The sequence below is a fragment of the Mesoplodon bidens genome (assembly GCF_964165515.1).
Source record: "Mesoplodon bidens genome assembly, chromosome: 4".
NCBI lineage: Eukaryota > Metazoa > Chordata > Mammalia > Artiodactyla > Ziphiidae > Mesoplodon > Mesoplodon bidens.
The window spans coordinates 131,043,280-131,051,345 of NC_138160.1; positions in this window are offsets into that span (position 1 = coordinate 131,043,280).

Here is an 8,066-nt window from a genome sequence, read left to right on the forward strand (position 1 = left end):
TTTTGTGCTGTGTGTGTATTGTGACTGGGGAGAGAAAGTTTTGTACAGCACTATCTTTTTCCAGGATAATACAGAATATTCTACCATTCAAAACACAATGATTCACTGTTTGCAGATGACATGATACTACACATAGAGAATCCTAAAGATGCTACCGAAAAACTACTAGAGCTAATCAATGAATTTGGTAAAGTAGCAGGATATAAAATTAATGTACAGAAATCTCTGGCATTCCTGTACACTAATGATGAAAAATCTGAAAATGAAATCAAGAAAACACTCCCATTTACCATCGCAACAAAAAGAATAAAATATCTAGGAATAAACCTACCTAAGGAGACAAAAGACCTGTATGCAGAAAACTATAAGACACTGATGAAAGAAATTAAAGATGATACAAATAGATGGAGAGATATACCATGCTCCTGGATTGGAAGAATCAATATTGTGAAAATGACTCTACTACCGAAAGCAATCTACAGATTCAATGCAATCCCTATCAAACTACCAATGGCATTTTTCACAGAACTAGAACAAAAAATTTCAAAATTTGTTTGGAAAAACAAAAGGCCCCGAATAGCTAAAGCAATCTTGAGAACGAAAAACGGAGCTGGAGGAATCAGGCTCCCTGACTTCAGACTATACTACAAAGCTACAGTAATTAAGACAGTCTGGTACTGGCATAAAAACAGAAAGATAGATCAGTGGATCAGGATAGAAAGCCCAGAGATAAACCCACGCACATATGGCCAACTTATCTTTGATAAAGGAGGCAGGAATGTACAGTGGAGAAAGGACAGCCTCTTCAATAAGTGGTGCTGGGAAAACTGGACAGGGACATGTAAAAGTTTGAGATTAGATCATTCCCTAGCACCATACACAAAAATAAGCTCAAAATGGATTAAAGACTTAAATGTAAGGCCAGAAACTATCAAACTCTTAGAGGAAAACATAGGTAGAACACTCTATGACATAAATCACAGCAAGATCCTTTTGGACCCACCTCCTAGAGAAATGGAAATAAAAACAAAGATAAACAAATGGGACCTAATGAAACTTCAAAGCTTTTGCACAGCAAAGGAAACCATAAAGAAGACCAAAAGACAACCCTCAGAATGGGAGAAAATATTTGCAAATGAAGCAACTGACAAAGGATTAATCTCCAAAATTTATAAACAGCTCATGCAGCTCAATAGCAAAAAAACAGACAACCCAATCCAAAAATGGGCAGAAGACTTAAATAGGCATTTCTCCAAAGAAGATATACAGACTGCCAACAAACACATGAAAGAATGCTCAACATCATTAATCATTAGAGAAATGCAAATCAAAACTACAATGAGATATCATCTCACACCAGTCAGAATGGCCATCATCAAGGAATCTAGAAACAATAAATGCTGGAGAGGGTGTGGAGAAAAGGGAACACTCTTGCACTGCTGGTGGGAATGTGAATTGGTACAGCCACTATGGAGAACGGTATGGAGGTTCCTTAAAAAACTACAAATAGAACTACCATATGACCCAGCAATCCCACTACTGGGCATATACCCTGAGAAAACCATAATTCAAAAAGAGACATGTACCAAAATGTTCATTGCAGCTCTATTCACAATAGCCCGGAGCTGGAAACAACCTAAGTGTCCATCATCGGATGAATGGATAAAGAAGATGTGGCACATATATACAATGGAATATTACTCAGCCATAAAAAGAAACGAAACTGAGCTATTTGTAATGAGGTGGATAGACCTAGAGTCTGTCATACAGAGTGAAGTTAGTCAGAAAGAGAAAGACAAATACCGTATGCTAACACATATATACGGAATTAAAAAAAAAAAATGTCATGAAGAACCTAGGGGCAAAACGGGAATGAAGACGCAGACCTACTTGAGAATGGACTTGAGGATATGGGGAGGGGGAAGGGTGGACTGTGACAAGGCGAAAGAGAGGCATGGACGTGTATACACTACCAAACGTAAGGTAGATAGATAGTGGGAAGCAGCCGCAGAGCACAGGGAGATCAGCTCGGTGCTTTGTGACCGCCTGGAGGGGTGGGATGGGGAGGGTGGGAGGGAGGGAGATGCATGAGGGAAGGGATGTGGGAACAGATGTATATGTATGACTGATTCACTTTGTTATAAAGCAGAAACTAATTAAAAAAATAAATAAATAAACTTTAAAAAAAAACAAAACAAAAAAAAACACAATGATAAAACTGTTGGGAAGACCTGACATGGGGGTGTAGCTTCTCAATCCCATCCTTCTGGAGGACTTTTCCCCATCCTTTAACATCTAGTACTGTTCTGGGTATTGAGAATGTACTCAGTAAATGGATCATAAATAAAGAGGCATTGTAGGAACTAGACTGGCCATGAAGAAATCATATTTGTTGAAGAGGTAATTAGGAAAATTGTTACCATCTTATAAGTGTTTCTTTTATAGATGTGAGCAATTTGAACACATTTCCCAGAGACTCTGCAGTGGGAATAGAAGCTTGGTTAAGAGGCATAACATTCCCAGTTTTTAACTTTGGCATCCTCACGTGTCAGGAAATGCTCATGTGACCTTGGATAACATCAGTGAAAGTATAGTGCCTAAAACAAGGAAGGTTATCATCGGTCGTAGTATACACTAGTTAGGCCAGACAATGAGTATTGGCTCCAGTTTTGACTCTTGCACTTAAAGAGGGACTTGATAAGTTGGCGTAGTCTATTGAGGACAACTGGGATAGTAGAGGGAGTTGGAGTTATTGTCCTAGGAAAGAGGAAACCTGCCTTAGACATGATCCCTGCCTTCAACTATTAAAAGTATATAGTTTTGGGCTTCCCTGGTGGCGCAGTGGTTGAGAGTCCGCCTGCCGATGCAGGGGACACGGGTTCGTGCCCCTATCCCGGAAGATCCCACATGCCGCGGAGCGGCTGGGCCCGCGAGCCATGGCCGCGGAGCCTGTGTGTCCGGAGCCTGTGCTCCGCAACGGGAGAGGCCACAGCAGTGAGAGGCCCGCGTACAGCAAAAAAAAAAAAAAAAAAAAAAAAAAAAAGTATATAGTTTTAATGGAAGAAGAATTTAATTTATCCTAATTCACTTCCTAGGGCAGAACTGAGAGCAATGGGTTGTCAGTATAAAGAGGAAGATTTTGAGCATTTGGAACAGACTAAAATAGAAATGGGTCACCCATGTCACTAAAGGCACTCAACTAAGTCTGAGTGACCATCTGTTAATATTTTATCAGGTTATGGAAACTAGGATTAGTTTACCTTTGGGGTTCCTGTAAAGAGTCATATTTGTGCTGCATATAGCCTACTGCTTATTCAGTATCTCCTCCTGGTGTCCAGTGTGCATCTCAAAGTTAACGTGTCTAGGGCTTCCCTGGTGGTGCAGTGGTTGAGAGTCTGCCTGCCGATGCAGGGGATACGGGTTCGTGCCCCGATCCGGGAGGATCGTGAGCCATGGCCGCTGAGCCTGCAGGTCCGGAGCCTGTGCTCTGCAACGGGAGAGGCCCGCCTACCGCAAAAAACAACAACAACAACAACAAAGAAAAGTTAACATGTCTAAAACCAAGTTCATGCATCATTTTCCCACTAAAGCTGCACTTTTCCTGTATTCTCTGTTCAGTGAATGAATTACCATGTGCTTAGTTGTCCAAGCTAGAGACCTATGTATCATACTGACTCTGCCCTCTCATTTACCCAGTGTCATCTGATCAACGTGCAAATCTTCCTGCCCATTAACCATTATATCTCAAATATATATGTATACATATATATGTTTATACGTGTATATATGTGTATTTCATCCACTATGTATGTGTCTATATGTGTATTTCATCCACTGTTCTCTGTCCTTACTACCGCTTCAGTCTTCCAGGCCACCATCATCTCTTCACTGGACTTCTAGCTGGTCCCCCACTTCTACTTTGCTCCCTTTCCAATACCATCTTATCTTGTAGCTGGAATAAAGTTTCTAAAATGCATATATGATCATATATCTCTTCTACTTCAAGTCCTTCAGGGGTCTCGGTTGCCTTAATATGACTCATAAGGTAATTCATGATCTGTTTCCTCCTCTTCTGTATCTTCAGTTCCTAAGTCTCCTTTATACACCATGCTCTTGCCAGACTATGTTGCTGGCAATTGCCCCACAAAGAGCATGAAACCTCTGTGTATATTGTTCCCTCTGCTCGAGGTGGTCTTCCCTCCTCCTTCATCTCCCTTCACTCTGTTAACATGTGCTAGTCATCCAGAATTCAGTTTGTTCAACACATTTTATGAGAAGATATCTCCTTTATTTCCAGACTGGATGAGGTGTCCCTCTTGTGTGCTACTCTCTTACCTTTTACAGGCCTTCATCTTAACACTTTATAGTGGGGGTCAAAACAGTCCATAGGCCAAATACATCTTGTCACATGTTTTGGTACATAAAGTATTATTAGAATACCACATTTATTTGTTTATGCTTTGTCTGTGGCTGCTTTTGTGTTACAGTGGCAGAGCTGAGTGGTTGTGACAGAGCCCGAATGGCCCATCAAGCCTAAAATATTTACTCTTGAGCTCTATATTTGTTTGCTAGGGCTGCTATATTAGAGAACCACAGACTGTGTGGCTTCAGCAACAGAAATTTATTGTTTTCCAGTTCTGGAGTCTAGAGGTCCAAGATCAAGGTACTGGCAGGATTGGTCCCTTCTGAGGGCGGTGACAGTGAATCTGTCCCATGCCTTTTCTCTCTTCTGATGGTTTGCTAGCAATCTTCAGCATTCATTGGCTTGTAGACACCAATCATCACCCCAGTCTCTGCCTTGATGGCCACATGTTGTTTTCCCTGTGTCCCTGTCTGTCTCTTAATATCCTCTTTTTATAAAGACAGTCATATTGAATTAGGGCATACCCTGTTGACCTCATTTTAAGTTGATTACCTCTATAAGAACCTTATCTCTAAATAAGATGACATTGAGAGGCTCTGGGGGTTAGGAATTCAACATATGGATTTTGGAGTGGACAAAACTCAGCCCATAACAGGCTCTTTACAGAAAACTCCTGGTTTATAGTATTATACTCAACCATGTATCCCAAAGGGCAAGACCCAGGTCCTGCTAATGATAGTGTCACCAGTATTTAGCATGATGTTTGGACAGACTAATCACTCAGTAAATACTCGCTTAGTTAATAAATCATTTTGAGATACCCCTGGTGACCTGACATCTCATTTTTCACCATATCTATGCTGCCTTATATAATTATTGTAATCCATTTCATGATTACTTGTAGATCTCTGAATGTTTTCATCATGGTCTTGACTCTGTCTTGGGTTACCTATAAACCCTAAGTAAGTTACTAAATCTCTCAAAGTCTGAGTGTTCTCATCACCAAGGCCAAGGTCCCTAAAATACTAATATTCCATACTATTGATGGCATTTGGCTAATATGGTAATCCTTCTACCTTTGATGACTAATCTTGTCCTTTGTTTACAAAGCCCAGTGGGTTTGCACTCTGGCAGGTTTACAGGAGAGAAAGAAGAAGAGGACCTTGATTTAGCCTAATTTTCACAGACACTTCTCTGGATTCACAGTTTCCCAGGAAGTCAGTGGGGGCTTCTGTGGCAGGAGATGTCACGTGTCCAGGAAGAGAATCATGGTAGCTGTTGATTTCTTTCTAAACTATTTGATGGAAATAAAGTTAGTTTCAGCTCTAGTCCCCTAGTCTCAATGACTTTCATTGATTGGAAACAGAAAATGACTAAGGGTGCTTAAACCACTCACAAATGGAGGGTTTAGTAATTGTCTTTATGAAGGTGAATACCTGAGCAGCATCGAGAGCAGTTTTCTCTGCAGATCAGAAGGGGACTCAGTGAAAGTCAACACCAGACTATGTGGTATGATTTACAAGTAGGGAAAAGCCCCCACTGAATGTCCTTCCCTGATTGGTGTTTAAAATCTTATCATTTCTTTAAGCTTCTCATCACTTTGAGGGAAAATAACATCATCCTCATCCTCATCCTCATCCTCATCCTCATCACTGGGAGCAGTAGCGGTAGAATCAACAGCAGTGCCAGCTTCCATGATAGAGTATTAACTATGTTCCAGGAAGTGAGCTAAGAGCTTTACTTGAATTCTCTAATCTAATCCTTGAGACAACCCAATGAGGAGGTATTTTTATTACTTCCATTTTACAGATGAAAAATCCAGGATTTAGAGAGGTTAAATGCCTTATGAACTCACGTAGTTAATTACCATCAGAGTTAGGACCTGAACCGAACCTAACCATTGCCTTTGCCCTGATTCATGAGTCAGAATTATCATGCAACAGGGGCTTCCCTGGTGGCGCAGTGATTGAGGGTCCGCCTGCCGATGCAGGGGACACGGATTCGTGCCCCTGTCCGGGAAGATCCCACATGCCACGGAGTGGCTGGGCCCGTGAGCCGTGGCCGCTGGGCCTGCGTGTCCGGAGCCTGTGCTCTGCAACGGGAGAGGCCACAACAGTGAGAGGCCCGCGTACCGCAAAAAAAAAAAAAAAAAAAAAAGAATTATCATGCAACAAATGTTATTTTATTCTCACATGAACTACCGAGCCATGCATTTCTGGGATATCTACCTTTAAACAGAGAATTCTTATGGACACAACATACTCACACAAAGATCAGCCCATAGCTGACATGTACTCAACTTTGGAATTCACATTTTAAAGGACCTCTTGATTTAAGTGAAAAAAATAAAATTTTATGCACTCAAGTTAATAGAAGCTGTCAGACTTTCACATAGAAGCATATCCAGATTGTTGTGGTATAAATTGGTCCACAGAATAAAGTAGATGGCAATTTTCCGTATTAGTGCTATTTATACAATAGGGTTACTTGTAGATAACACCATACAGTGTTCTTGTCACCGTGGAAAGTATTTTGAATGAAAGTATGCAGGGTTTTGGGGTGATCCATATGAAGAGACAGACTAATCAACTAATCTAATAAATAATGTAAAATTATGGCAGGGTCACATAAGAGAGGCACTTTATTAACAGAACTAACTAGGAGATGTGACCTAGATCTGAGATCTCAGAGATGAGAAGCAACTAAAAAGAAGTTTTGGGGGTAAGGATTGGGAGAAGAGCAGTCCAAACCAAGCAAAGAGCATGTGCAAATGCCCTGTGGTGGGAGGGAGGCAGTCTAGTACATTAGGAGGAAGTGTAGGGGCCACTGAATCAGGGGCCTATGCTGTGAGATGGGGACCATGCAGGGACCTATAGGCCATACCAAGGGCTTTCTTTGGTTTTGTTTCAGTTTGCTATTAAAGAAGCCAATGACACTTTTAAGCAGGAGAATATGATACGATCTTCAGAAAGATTTCTTTTGGCTACAGTAAGGAAATGAATGGAGATGGGGAAGATGAGGGGCACAGGCTATTCCAGTGGTCCAAGTGAGAGATGGTGGTCACTTGGACTTAGATGGTGGCAGTGGAGATGATGGCAGGAGATTGAAATAGAAAACAATGTCAGCAGGACTACTGTGTCCAAGCCCACCATGCTTGACTGTGTGACCTTGAGAAAATGCTTAACCTCTCTGAGTCACTATTCCACCTCTGTAGAGACTGGAAACATAATAGTATCTACTTCAAGGTTATCATGAGTTTACATGTGTACCTGGCACATAGTAAGTGCTAAGTAAGTGTTAGCTATTTTAGTATTAGTTGTAGAAGAAGTCATTATAGTAGTAATGGTCATATTACCAAATTTAGGAGGAAGGAGAGTTAACTGAAATGAAACCATTTTCAATAACTGGATACATATAAGTAGAATTCCTGGGTCAAAAAGATAGGACTAAAAATAATTAACCCTAAATATATATTTGTGTTACTTCCCTTTGTAAGTTCTTTATAAAGCCTGTGTTAGAGACTAAAAAAAAGTTAATTTATTTTTCACATTTTAGTCTTCCCAAGGTGCTGCTGCTTTGATCCAAATAATGATGCTACAAACAGGTACATACTAAGTTAAAGCAAGGAAAAAATTTCTAATGGTTCTCTGAATTCTCTGAATAGAAATAAAGGAAGCTCTCTGAGAGGTAGGGACTTTCCTAG